The sequence below is a fragment of the Epinephelus fuscoguttatus genome, linkage group LG17, assembly GCF_011397635.1.
Source record: "Epinephelus fuscoguttatus linkage group LG17, E.fuscoguttatus.final_Chr_v1".
Taxonomy (NCBI): domain Eukaryota; kingdom Metazoa; phylum Chordata; class Actinopteri; order Perciformes; family Serranidae; genus Epinephelus; species Epinephelus fuscoguttatus.
This window is the reverse complement of record NC_064768.1, coordinates 11,608,778-11,624,307: the sequence shown is the minus strand read 5'-3', so window position 1 is coordinate 11,624,307 and position 15,530 is coordinate 11,608,778.

Here is a 15,530-nt window from a genome sequence, read left to right as displayed (position 1 = left end):
TATCTTTATTACCGTGGTGACACAGAGGAAAGTCTGCACCTCCTTTATCGTCCACAGAATGAGGCTGCACGCCAACATTTTCAGAACAAAATAAAACAGGCTGCAGTGAGAGTCTCTCTCCATGGGATATCTAAAATTAGTCAATGTTGAATGTGAATTAGTGAAAATAACCAGGTCTATGGGGATTCGGTGACCAATTATGTCAGATATCACTGTATTCATTCTAACCCAAAATTCATACATTTGTTCACATTCCTAAACTGTGTGTAAGAAAGTTGCATTGTGTTCAGGCTGGCAAAAAGAGCAGTAAGGATTAGGAATGGTTTTAGTGGCTTTAGTTGAAATGGATACACTGGTGATTTGGGTTCTTTGAACATCTGAAAATATTGCTCCAAACTGTACTCCAATCAATTGTAGATTCATCAGAGGTCAAATTTTCTTCCCATTTTCAGACTATTGGGAGTTCTCCCACAAGAGCACCTGTTAGACTGGTATAAATCCAGTCTTCTAAAAGGGGAATCAGAGAGCCAATCAATGGCAGGATGTGCCTTCAGACCCTTTCCCCACAGGACTCCATAACTGTTAAGGGCAGAATGTAAACGTAGAAAAAGGACGTATTTGGGATGTTAAAGCAGGCTCTTAGGTTCTCAAAGGTTAGAAGACCTTTTGAGTTGTATATGTGGTTGAGAGTATCAACACCTTTCTCACTTCATCGCTGACAAACAAAGGGCTTGTTTCCAGATAGTAAATGCAAGTTGTGCCATAATGGGATTTGAAGATGCTACTTATTGGTATAATGTAAATGTCCCTCCACTTGTTTGAGGTTAACTGTTGTATTAGTGATGATAGGACCAAAATTTTGCATTCATTTCTTTAAACTGAGACATGAGAAGGTGGGGTCCTGCAGTCCTTGGGCTCCAATTAGTTGTTGCTCTATTTCTATCCATGGAACAATAGATGAGGGGTCAACAGTCAATCCATACTTTAATATAGCGTAATGACAAGCCATGTGATTTGGTTTTAAAGTCAGGCAGAATTCCATTCTTTCTGAGGGACCCCTCCCCACATAACTCAAATTTAGTTCATTGATATTTAAATCATCAAGGTGACAGCTTTACAGTGACTGTTACAGTGAGGAACTTTCTACAGAAAGACACGGAGTACATAAAACATGTAGATATGTAGGTGGATGAGCAGATTGTGCAATCTTTCCATGATGTGTTTTATTTCCTTGTATGTCTGCAGGGGACATGTGTTCAGTCACTCCACCTTCTGCTTGTTAAAAAAACGAAAGTGTGCAACAGGATTATATTTGTGATGAGTAAATAAAAAGGGACCTTGTCACTCCTTTTTCTGGAAGCCCTCTCGTCAAAATGACAGGTGTTTTCTGGACTTCTCGAAAAAAAATTTATATGTGCGTCATTTAATTGACTTAAAAAAGAAAAACAAAAAGGTGCCATGACTTTCAGCATGATTACGTGTTTTTCTAGTTCTACAGCATACTGAGGGTTTTATTCATGTCATCATTTTGGTTTAGTTTATTATTTTTAAAGACACTAAAGGCATCACATGACGAGGGGCATGACAAAGTGTCAGTATTTCATGACCTGGCGATGACAATGGGCTAAAAAGTTATGGATAAATGTTAAGATAATGGACAACCTGCAGCCTCCATGGCTGAAAAATGAAGCCAGTAAGGAAGTGCTAAAAACTGCAGTTCTTTGAGTGGTCACTTGAGGCTGACTCCAGAAGCTGTTCAATCCCCATAGACCCCCATGTTAAAATGCCTTTACAGCAGAAATAAACATGTTTATAACCTGAAAGCTAATATCCCAGTTCATGCCAACTGTACAGGGGGTGAATTTGTTTACAACTCACCTGTTTACATTTTAAAAAGGCTTAAAGTTATACCAAATTAAGGACAGGCTGCTTTGAGTGACAGGCTGTCTGCCGATAATGTCCTCAGCGTCTCGCTCAGATCCATCTCTCGCTCCTCCAAAGCACCAGACTCTCTGACTCCAAAAATCCAAGATGGCGACGGCCAAAGTGCAGAACTTGAGGCTTTGAAACAGGAGTCCCCAAACCAGAAATGACCTAAACAGTTCAAAAATATATGTTTTTCATCCAGTTTATAACCAGTTCAAATGAACACATTTGAAACATGACACCTGATGTCAGTGGAGGTGACTTGAGTTCATCTGAGAGAGCTGTTCAGGGAAAAATAATGAAAGGTTGGAAACTATGTCTGCCTCCATTTTGGGACCCACAGGTGCAGAGGAGGAGGAGCAGGCTGATGTTTTAAGCGTAAATTTAGTTCACCACTGTTTCAGTCATCAAGGTGACAGCTTTACAGTGCCTGTTACAGTAAGAGCCTTTCTACAGAAAGACACGGAGTACATAAAACACGTAGGTATGTAGGTTGATGAGCAGCTTGTACTGTCTTTCTATGATGTGTTTTATTTCCTTGTATGTCTGCAGAGGACACACGTGTTCAGTCACACCACCTTCTGCCTGTTAAAAAATCTAAAGTGAGCCACAAGAATGTGTTTTGACGAATAAAAATTAAGCCTCTGTGTGTGAACAACTCTCACTCTTTCTTTTTCTGGAAGCCCTCTTGTCAGGATGAAAGGTGCTTTCTGTTTTTGATGACTAATAAATAAAAGCACATATCTGACAATCCTCAAGAACAAATTATGTGTCATTAAAGTGACCTATGTAAATAAAAGGTGTGGTGACACAGCATGACTATGTATTTCTCTAGTTCTTCGGCATACTGAGGGTTTTATTTCATCCTGTCATTTTATTTTAGTTTATTTCCCTATTCTTAAAACAGTCATCAGTGTTCTTTTCTTTTGGAAGTTCAGAAAACTGTCAAAGAAATATTTTAATTAAAAAACAAACACTTAAGACATAATTTCCCGCTTCACAAATGTACTGGTTTAAGTGATATAAAATCCCAAAAGTGGCATGTCACTGATTCATTACTGGAGCACCCTTGAAATGCCTGTCTTTAGGGTTTGCTGTTGCTGTTTATAATTTAGCAGGAGCACATATAGAATCAAGAAAAAAAAAGCCTTCATACAAACAGATAAGATACCGATAAATAAATGAAATGAATGATAAACCTATACAACAGGCTCGATGAATAGAGTCTCAAAAAGAAAATCTTACATGTTTAAAAAGGGAGCGGCACGGTGGTATGGCGGTTAGCACTGTCGCCTCACAACAAGACCCTGGTTTGATCCCAGGAGGGAGCCCTTCTGTGCGGAGTTTGCATGTTCTGCCCATGTCAGCGTGGGTTTTCTCCGGGTACTCTGGCTTCCTCCCACAGTGCAAAGACATGCAGGTTATTGGTGACTCTAAATTGCCCATAGGTGTGAATCTCTTCGTGTCAGCCCTGTGATAGTCTGGTGACCTGTCCAGGGTGTACTCTGTCCCTCGCCCAATGTCAGCTGGGATAGGCTCCAGCCCCCCCGTGACCCTCAAGAGGATAAGTGGCTATGAAAATGGATCAATCATCAATCAATCAAACTTTATTTATATAGCATTTATATGCAACCCCAAAGCGCCTATATACATATAGACACATATACAAATTGCTTTCAGTGTAATTTGGACATTTTAGTTCTTTTTTCAGTTTAGTTTAGACTTGTCATCGTATCAAAGCACACGTGATACTCATAACACGGTGGCTCAGCGGTACATTCAAGTGTTCCAGTAAGAGCGTGCCAGCATGCATGATACCGGGAACCTGAGCTATAAGTAGCTTACTGGAATTCAGACAACATTAATGTCATTACCTGCACATAACCTACTGTGACATATGTCACAATGTTGTCTGTGGAAAAAGCCTGTTATCAGCAGATGATGTGTGATCTGCTGTTAGATCTATGTACAACCTCGGTTCCAAAAAAAAAGTTGAGGCGTTGTGTAAAACGCAAATGAAAACAGAGTGCAATGATGTGCAAAACCTTTTTCACCTATGTTCAATTAAATACAGTCAAAGGACCAGATATTAAGGTTTAAACTGATAAACTTGATTATTTTTTGTAAATATACACTGAGCTTTATGTCTGCAGCATGTTCCAAAAATGTTGGGACAGGAGCATGTTTACCACTGTGTTACATCACCTTTCCTTTTAACAACACTCAGTAAGTGTTTGCAAACTGAGCACACTTTTTGTTGAAGTTTTTAAAGTGAAATTCTTTCCCATTCTTGCTTACTTCTTTGCCTTCAGTCACTCAACAATCCGGGGTCTCTTCTGTCATTTTTTGCACTTCATAATGTGCCACACATGCTCAATGGGAGACAGGTCTGGACTGCAGGCGGGCCAGTGCAGTACATGCACTCTTTTATGAAGCCACGCTGTTGTAACATGTTCAGAGTGTGTCTCATTGTCTTGCTGGAATAAACAGCTACTAACACACCCTCATACCATCACAGATGCTGTTTTTGTTTTTTTTTTTTAGCTTTGAGCAGATAATCTGGATGATCCTTTTCCTCTTTAGGCCGGAGGACACAACGTCCATGACTTTCAAAAACAGTTTGAAGTGTGGACTCATCAGACCACAGCACACTTTTACATTTTGTGTCAGTTTATGTCAGATGAGCTGCGGCCCTGAGAAGTCAGCTGGGTTTCTGGATGATTTTGATATATGGCTTTCTCTTTGCATGGTAGAGTCTTAACTTACATTTGTAGATGCAGCAATAAACTGTGTTAATCGACAAAGATTTTCCAAAGTGTTCCTGAGCCCATGCATCAATATGCTTTACACAGTCATTTTAGTATTTAATGCAGTGCCACCTGAAGGTCAAAGGTCACAGCTATCAGGGTTGGTTTATAGCCTTGCCCCTTATGTGCAGAGATTTCCCAGATTTCCTTCATCTTTTGATGATATAATGGACTGTGGATGGTGAAATCCATGAAGTTCTTGCAACTGTGTCTTTGTGAAAGGTTGTTCTTAAACTGCTGGACTCTTTGCACACACTGTTTTTCATAAAGTGACTGTCCTTGCTTTTGAACACCTTTCATACCATCAAATTCAGTATGAGTGTATATTTATAAAAAACAATAATATTTATCAGTTTGAACATGAAATATTGTGTCTTTGTACTGTATTCAGTGGAAACTAGGTTTTTTGAGTGTTGTAGCATTTTGCAAACGAAATGTGTCATTTTGGCCAGTGACTTTCAGCTTAGGCCTGATTGTAACAAAGTAACTTCTGAACAGACAAATGTGTTCAAGAAAATGAGAAAAACTGGAATATGGCTCATGAATAAATATGTGAAGTTATTCAGGATGCTCACCTCAAGGTTTTAATCATTTTATTGCAACAATATTTATTTTGGTGGTGTGGCTTTGCTCATCTGATGCTCAGGAGCAAATCTGAGATTGACACAGACTGTTCCACTCTGCAGAGCAGTGTCGTCATTAGGACTGGGTGAGGCTTCAGCCCTGCTATGTTTTGTAAATAGCCCAGAATCTAAATATATATACGCTATATATATGTTTTAAAAAATTAAGAATAGGCCTAAAAATGTAAAAAAGCACAGGTCTAATGATTTCTCTGTCCGATTTCACTTGTGTCTGAATAATGTACATATTTACATTCCACTGCTGTTAACATAAATGCATACACTGAACTATTTTTCCAACTCTAGTCGATATTTTTTCAATGATAGCACTTTTTCTGTTTCTTCTCAGTGCTTATTACTAACAACTACTAATAGTTAATATTTAAGTTAATAATATGTTTATTTAAGTTATTTAAGCAATAAATAAGTTAACATTATTTTGACAATTCATGATAATACAAAAAGTTAGTACAGTTTTGAAAAAGATTTAAAGCTAAGTAGAGTGCCAGAGTGAGTCAAAATGCTTGTTTATCATGGACTCCCTTACAGAGGTCCGGGCTAAGCTCCCAATGTCCTTCAGTCCTACAAGCGCCTGTGCTGCAGAGCCTGAGATACAAACATGAAAAACATTCACAGTAGGAGGCATAGCGAGTTAAATGTCTGTGTAGCAGTGAGCAAACAGACAGAGTTCTATTGTGAGAGACCGAATGTGGACATGCCTGACTGAATATACACAATATATTCACAATATACACAGCCTGTAACATCATGGCTAGTTTATGCTGCTGTGTATCTTCTGTGCAGGTCTGACAAGTCTAACAATGACAACTAACTCCATCATTTTTACGAGCTAGTCCCTAATAAGAGTGGTTTTTGCTCTGTGCTGGAACACTTAAACTAACCAGTGTAAATTTACACGTTGCCCTTAGCATTCCTTGCTATTACAGTGTATAAATAATGGTTTACATTTTTGCTAAAAAAAAAAAAAGAAAAAAGAAAAAAGATTGCTTCTTTCATTTGACAGCTCTCTTAAGTTGAACAGACATATTTTAGCTTTTCACCTTTCATTAACAATGAGTGCCAATCAACTCTTCACTGACAGCTGGTGAACAAGAGACTGCAGGTGTTCTGGAGTGGCCTTGATGGAAATATCACAGAGCCACCACCCAAAATAGGCCTTTTTTCATGTTTCCTACTGCGTTAAGTCAAAACATTGTCGTCTATGTAAAAGGCTCATTAAATCCCAAACGTCCATCAAAAAAAAAAAAAATGACATCACAAAACTATGTCCAGATTATACAGACAAATAGATGTCAATTAACATAGATTGATGAGAGCCATATGGGTGGATCTAAAGCAATATTTCTTTTTATATACATGTATATATTATTTTTTACTGCAAAACAAAAGCCAAAACACACATACAACAACATAAGGACGACAAGAACAGTGAATACAGGACGGTTAAAGAAATTTGTCACAGGAACAAACAGCAAGGTTATGTTATTTGTGTGTGTTGTGTCAATTTGTTGCTGCAGTTGTGTGTATGTGTCTGTATTCTAAGCAGTCTGATATCAAGTCAATACAATGAATGGATGAAAAAAGTAATTATTTCTAATGAACAAAAAGCAAAAGGACAATAGTCACATAAATGTCGTTTTTTTAACAGCCTATTTAATTTATGCCTCATACGCAAGTAGTTTTTTCTGTTTACCCATTTTTTCCCAGGAAATAGTGATAGTTTGGTTGTGTATTCCTGGAAATGCTGTCACTTGGGATTAACTCGTAACATAAATGCTCTACTTAAATGTTCATCTCATATTGTACTCTTTGTATTGTGATTAAAAATGTTCAAAACCTTATCAACTAAAAATACTTTACAAACGTTACATTAAAAATCCAACTGTTGGTAATAAAGACAAATATACTAAATATAGAAATAAGCTGATACATGTCATACAAATAAGTAAGCGAAGACATTACACCGAGCTTATCAAGGCTGCTCATGGTGATCAGAAGCAAAGCTGGAAGGTGCTAAATGAGGTTCTCAGTCGGGGACAAAAAACTACTGTACTTCCTGACACCAAAATCAAGCAAAATGCCAGATCAAATTCAAAAGGTGATGATCTTGCAAATAGCTTTAATAATCATTTTAACTCTATAGGAAAAACTCTCTCTGAAACTATTAGTCCACCAGAGGGAGCAAATTATCAACAATATCTTCAAGGTAATTATATAAATTCTTTCTTTCTTGCACCAACTGATAAAACAGAAGTAACTAATATTATTATGAGTATGAAAGACTCAAATACTGCAGGCGTGGATGGTATATGTAGTAAAATCATTAAAGCCATTGTGAATGAAATTGTTGATCCACTCGTCTACTCCATCAATCTCTCTTTGCTTTATGGGATGGTACCTAAAATGACAAAGATAGCAAAAATTATCTCAGTATTCAAATCCGGGGATAAAAATAACATGCAAAACTATCGACCAATATCTATACTACCCACCTTCTCCAAAGTATTTGAGAAAATTGTTTATTATAGACTTAGTAATTATTTAGATGGATTGAATATAATTATTCCATCACAATATGGCTTCAGAAAGAAACACACAACCTGTATGGCAATTATAGATCTCACTGAAAAAATTAACGACGCCATTGATAGAGGTGAGTGTGGGATTGGAGTTTTCCTCGATCTATCTAAGGCGTTTGATACAATTGATTTCTCAATCCTCTTTGGTAAATTGCAACATTATGGTGTCAGGGGCACAGCGCTAAATTGGTTCAAAAGTTATATATATGATAGGGAGCAATATGTTCATGTAAATAATAATGAATCACAGTGTAGCATTATTAAATATGGGGTCCCTCAAGGATCTATATTAGGTCCACTTCTTTTTATTTTGTATGTAAATGATATTGGAAATTCTTCTCCTATTTTACACAAAGTCCTTTTTGCTGATGACACAAATTTATTCCTGTCACACAAAAACTTGAAACATCTCCAGAATCTTATGAATCAAGAATTAATAAAGTTGGACACCTGGTTCAAGTGTAATAAATTATCTTTAAATATAAATAAAACAAATTTCATTGTATTCCGCTCAAATAGAAACCGAAATGATGTTGAACATGTGTGTATAGAAATAAATGGTAGAGCTATCGAGAGGGTAGACTCCACTAAATTTTTGGGAATATACATAGATGAATTTTTAAATTACAAAAAACATATAAATGATCTGACTAAGAAATTATCCAAATATGTGGGCTTATTTTGTAAAGTCCGACATTTTCTTTCTCTTGAAGCTCTTTTAACTCTGTATCGGTCTCTATTTGAGCCTCACTTGAACTATTGCAATGTTATATGGTGTAATTCATATCCCAGTTATCTTGAGAAACTAAAGACCTTACAAAAGAAGGCAATTAGAGTAATATCATGGACCAAGCTAAATGCCCCCTCTGATCCTCTTTTTTACAGTTACAAACTTTTTAAACTCACTGAATGTAATACTTTCCATAATGCCTGTGTGATGTATGATGTAGCATTTAGACTCAACGACAGACTCTGCCATCTCATCCCAATTTTTTTACCCACTCATGAATACAACACGAGAGGAAAACAGCTTATAAAGGGAAAGAGACGGAAACTACAATGCACAAGTCTTAGTGTGACCGTTAAAGGACCGCAGACTTGGAATGAGGTTGAGAGCATGATTAAAGAGTCTGCATCACTGTCTATTTTTAAAAAAAGATTAAAACAAAAATTGCTGCTAAATTATGTCTAAATCAAGCTCAGCTTGCTGGTTTTTGTCTCATGTACCTGTGCCTGATGTGTTGATATTTGTGTCGTTGTTTGTGTCGAACATTAGACTTTTTGTGCTGATGAAATCACCTTAGAGTTAGGGTTAGGTTAGATGATAGGTTAGAAATAGGAATTGTTGTTGTCATGATACACTATATTGTTATTTTTCTGTTTTTGGGCCCCCGCTTATAAGCTACAGAAGCTTCTGGGGATACCCTTTTTTACAAGATCATGTCTACTGTATATTGTAAATTGTATTTGTATTTTAAAATGATTTGTAAAATAAACTGAACCCTGAAATGCCTTGAGGACATTTTTCATTGTTATTAAGGAAGTCATGGTCTGGAGAGAAGCTACAGTGGTTGGAAATTATGTAACAGTGAGTTGTTGCTTTGTAACTTGAGGTGTCAGATTGTTGTTGTTTCATAACAACTAAAAAATGGAGAGAGATGTCATGTGTTCATCAGCCATAGCAGGAATGCAGGGACAACCCTGCAACCACAGCAGGTCAGCAAATCAGATTATGTGAACTGTAACTTTACAACCACGAAAAATACAACCACATAAAAAATTCAGTGTTTTTAAAGTACAAAATGTGACCCAAATAATCCTATTTAGCTCAGCCAAGCTACATTATTAGCACATTTTAAATCCCTTGCCAACTTTATTTTATATCCTGTGTTTTTGCTTTTATGCTCTTTTGTTTTCACTGCTTTTTGTTTTTTATCTGCTGTTTTCTTTCTATAAAGCACTTCAAGAAAAACGCTACATAAATGAAGTTTTATATTAAACTATTATTTAGCTCAAAGTGCCACTAACATGGCTGTATACTCTTTGTCTTGTTAACATACTGGATGATAATAAGTCCAGTGTATGACTGTGCAAACTACGGTATATGTTAGATTTGTATGTTTTATATGCATCACGTCAACATTTCTAAAGTGACAAAGTATATGACTTGACTGTCATATGATGTGGGTGTTTTATAGCGAGCTGCTGTTTTGTTTCCAGCAGGGATAGTAACACGAAAAGCAATTGTTTTTTAACAGGACATTGCTGTGTTTCCAGTTGGGATAGTGTCACGAAAAATGGCTGTTTTTGACTTGAAGTTTACAAAAGCATGCACATCCAAATGATAAAAAACAAGGTACTGGACAAGAAATTATACAAGAAATGGAAAAAATAGAGTCCGCACACTCGACAATGCTCCCATAACAATTTATTTAAATCACCACCAAGGTGACATTTCAAGCTACGTGCTCTTCATAAGACAAAATACAATACAGAGACACGCCTTCACATACCTGCTAGGCCAGGTCACTTGACAGACCACATCACAGGTTTGTTTTTTACTGAGAGTTTGCTGTGTTCCTGCTGGGATTGTGCCATCAAAAGCAGGTTTTAGCTGACACATCACCGCATTTTCTTATTTCCTGCTGGGATTGTGCCAGAAAAAAACATGTTTTTTTTTTTTTTTTTACCGACACATTGCAGTGTTTCCTGCTGGGACAGTGCCACCAAAACAGTACGCCAAAACATGTCCTACCCACAGGTAACCAACACTGACAAAAAATAAAGGGCCAGTCGACAGACGAGGCTTAAGCCTAGTGCCAGACTCTCTTAACATAAAGGGACTTGCACAAACATATCTTTAAAGAGTTGATTCAGCCTGTTCTGCATTAAACTAAGCCCAGGTGTAAGAGGGAGGATCAGAGCTACTCTAGGACTAAACTGAAGCTTAAATTAATCCTCCAAGGAAGCAGGTTTAACTTCTGCTTAACCATGTTTTTGAGAGAGCATGGACTACTTGTAATATCTAAATGAAGACCAACATGCAATACAGAGGCCAGCCAGACGAGTACTTGTTGATAGGACTAATTCACTGAATGGCTTTGATGGTTATGCTTTCACATTACAGCACTTCAGTCTATAAAGGCAGATATCACTAAATATAAGCAATATTAAAAATAAGAACTATGAGATACTGATACTTATGAGGATGTCTCACCTGAAGAAGTTGTACTTTCCTTGTGGTTACATTTTCATTTTCATTAAACTCACTGCAAACTGCAGCCCAATCACTTTTCTTTTGCTCAGTAGCAGCACTATGGTTTTTACTTTCAGTCACTGAATTGTTTGACACAATTTGTTTCACTTGTGTTTTTTCCTATTCTTCTCCTATTCTTATTTTTGCCTCTGCCATTGCTTGGTTCCAAGATTCACACCAGTCATGGTGTTCTCTATTCAATTTGGGGTTTTTATGAGCACCATGAGACCAACAGCATGTACATTAAGATAATGAGGCTTAACCCAGGTGTTCTCATTTCTTACCTTACTCTGGGACTCCACAGAGTAACTAAGCCAAATTCAAGCCATGTTCATGAAAGCCACGTAAATGTAATCATTTAACTAGTCCACATTAAGGTCTTCTCCTTTCTTAATCCAAACCCTGTTTGTGAAACCAGAAACCAAGTTTAAAGCTACAAGTTAAGCTAAATATCATAGTACCATAGTTTACTGGGCCAACATTTATTCCGTCGAGCACAGCACAGAAACTTGTATGTGTCTTTCTTTGAAAAAAAATGTTGAGCTTAAAGATAATAACTCGACTGAAAGAGGCATCAGAAAGATCAGCAGGATATCGAATGAGGACCAGCTAACTGGTTCAACAAAGGTTTGGTTGTTTGAAGTTTAATTTTAGTTACTAATCTTGAAGGTAAGTAACTACAGGGATACAGCAGAAGCTTAACTTACAGTAGTTACCTAATTTACCTAAACTAGGTTTAAAAATAGATTGTGGTCTGTACAGTTCACACCCCCTTCAAAGCAGTTTACCTCTTATGTATTTTCAGATCGATGCATGTCTCTGTGCCTCTCCGATCTTTCAAAACCAAAAGTGAAATCTATAATTAGGGATATCCTGATAATTGTACATTAGATGAATCATTTATTTGAGACGTAATGGATTGGAGTGTTCCCCAGTGAAAGATTATAAATGACTGTTTGCTTTGCCAACGCTGAACGACGTCATATTATTGTCATTACTGTACTTATACACAGACGTCAAAAACCTGAATGTTAATTAGGGATTTGGAAGAGGCCTAAAGCAGTTCAGAGCTGAGTTTCACAGCATCAGCTGTGAGATTGGAGTAATTGTTTATACAGTACAGGAGAGTTATTATTAACTATAGTAACTCAAGCGTACAGTTTCATGAAAACCACAGAGCATTTGAGAGAGAATATGGAATTGTTCATCAATTGATCTTTGGGATCATAAGTCATTGTTTTTTTTTTTTAATGAGAAGTTGTTTTCTTTTCAACTGAAATGTCCTTTGTCGAAAATGACTAATATGATGTCACAAAAGCGGTTGTGAGTAATTTCAGATTTTTACGGTTTGGTTGAGTTTAGGTAGGTCAGACTACCATGTCACTACCTGGTTAATCAATGTCAGGGAGAGATCGTGGTCAGAGTTTAAAGAAACTTACAACTACAGTTGGTCTGACACAGGATGCAAACAGTCAAATCAAAGGTTAAGTGCTTTATTTTCTGTGTTATTCATATTCATTTTGCCTAAATCAGAGCTGTCAACTAAAGTTACTTGACACCACATATTGCCCAAGTTATTTATTCCTAAAATAATTAAAAACTTAACATACACAGTTCCAAAAACAGTTTACAGTAAAACTTGGACAACAAGCTGAACAAAGATAGGTAAAATAAACACACTTAGAGATGTGCAAATAAACATAAAAAACAACACTGACCTTACAATGCCTATACAGATGTGTTATTATAAATAGTAAACAAGAATACAGAGTGAATCAGTCATTCATTTTTCATAGTTCGCCTGTTCAGGGTTGCGAGGGGGGGCTGGAGACACTCTACACCCTGGACAGGTCGCCCGACTATCACAGGGCTGACACACAGAGACAGACAACCACTCACACTTCACCAGTTACCCTAGGCATGTCCAGAGTCTGGTCCGGGGGCCAATTGTGGCCTGCTGACTGATTTTCAATGGCCTGTGGCTTGCCTTTCAAGTGTTAGGCTACTATATGTGGTTGGCACATGCACAGTGTAAAGTTGACAGCGAGGGCTGCAGCTTTCAGTAACGGTGGAAAGTTGAATACAATTTAACTGAAGGATGAAACAGTTGCATCTTATATGTATGTCTGTGTTTTTTTTAATAATCCATATGATGTGAGAAGCAGTTAATTTTACATGATCAAATCTGGCCCCAGTTCAAAAAAGTTTGGAAAGCCCTGAATTAACCTAACTGCATGTCTCTGGACTGTGGGAGGGAGCCAGAGCTGACACGTGGAGAATGTGCAAACCAGCCAGCCTGCAGGTTTGAACCCAGAACCCTCTTGCTGTGAGGCAGCAGTGCCAACTGCTGCACCACTGTGCCACCTGGAATGGATCATATTGAGACATATGAAATAATTAATGAAATGGAACACTATTGATATTATTCTATTTTTAGTAGAAGTTTGTATTTATTATTTACCTTTTTTTTTCTTATAACTCTTGAGCTGCTGCAACATTTGAATTTCCCATTTAGAAATAATTAAGTCTTAACCTATATACATGAAGCAGGTGGTTTTATACAATAAATTCATACATACATGTCTATCTACAGCATGCTTAGATATTCATATTGGATAATGATGTGTGTATCTAAACAATAAAATATAAAACGTATTATTTGTAAGTACAATGGGTGCTTAGTACTACTGGCTTATCTGCATGGATTGTTCCTGCAATCCAGTTGCCAAAGTAAATGTTCACATATTGCCTTCATGCAAACCACAGATACATTTCATTTATCTATGATTATGTCACAGATACATCAGGTACAGCGGATTGACACTTTCACCAATGCTGTGGTTAACGTGGTTTGGTTTAGGCACAAAAACCCATTTGGAAAGTCAGGAAAAAATGTCATGTTTTGACTTAAAATATCTGTTTTGGTGGCACAATCCCAGCTGGAGATGGAGCAATGTTGGAGCAAAAAAAAACCAACTTGCTTTTCATGGAACTATTCCTGGTGGAAACACTGTGATGGGTTGCTAAGAAAGGCCCACATCTGGTGGCGGCTGAAAATCCTCTGGAAACACAGCAATGACTCATTAAAAAACAACCAGTTTTATTGTTTGTTGGTCTCTAACAGTAATTTGCAGTGGTTTGCAGCTTGGCAGGTGTCTTGCCTCGGCGTCGCACCATCCATCATCCCCTCTACCTCAGGATGTCAAATTCAGCTCATATTACATTACTTTAGAAACTTTGATACGATACATATTAAATGTAACGTATTTGTGGTTTGCAGAAACCTACAATGCCATCATTTCTTTCTGGTGACTGGGCTGGTTCCTGACACTGTGGGCTGGTGTAAAGTGTTTATAGTTTTGGCCTGTGGAAACTGTTCTTGTTTCTGGCTGTTTTGGTGTACAGTCTAGGGCCTACCTGAGGGGAGAAATTGGAACAGGTTGTAACCAGGGTGTGATGGTATGCTGTGATGTTACCTGCTTGCTTACTCTGGAGGTGTATAAGTCCTGGATGGAGCCTGGCAGTTTGGATCTGTTTGGATCTAAACCTGACTGTAATGTATGTGCAGAGAACAGACTGGATAGTTGCAGAGTAAAACTGGATCAGCGACTCCTGGTTGGCAGACTCACCATAAATTGCGAGCCAGACAGTGCCTCTTGATTTATTACTATCTGATGAATGATGGAATCACATCCACTAAAATGACTTAAAGATACATTGAAGTCTTCTACTGATTAGAAAACATCAACAAAAGCGGGCCAGTCAGTGGCATCAATGCCTTCGTCATTCAGGAATTGCCTACACACTCTGGCCACATGAGGCTGGGCATTGTCCTGCACCAGGAGGAACCCAGGGCCCACTGCACCAGTGTAAGGTCTGACAAATGCTCTGAGGTTTTCGTCCCGCTACCTAACTGCAGTCAGGGTACTGTTAGCTACGACATGAAGGTCTGTGTGACCCTCCAAGGATATACCTTCACAGACCATGACTGACCTACTGCCAGTGCTTAATTTGAGCCGGAAAGTACTGGAACGCGTACCAGGATCTTTTCAGAAAAGGCCCTGGTGCGTTCCAGAGCTAATTTGCATGGGTCTAGAACTTTTCGCATCTAAACAAACTACATACAGTATTGGCTGATGTCACTAGTGTTGCAGGGTATACTGGTAATGGTAGACCGTGGTACTAAAACTCCACAGTAGCCTACATATGATAGTTCAAAGTCCAATCGCAAGACGGTGAGTGTCCATGCACCATCCCGGTGGCGCTGGTCAATAACGGCCACCTGGCACTCAATATGCTGCTGTAGTGGTTTGTTTTC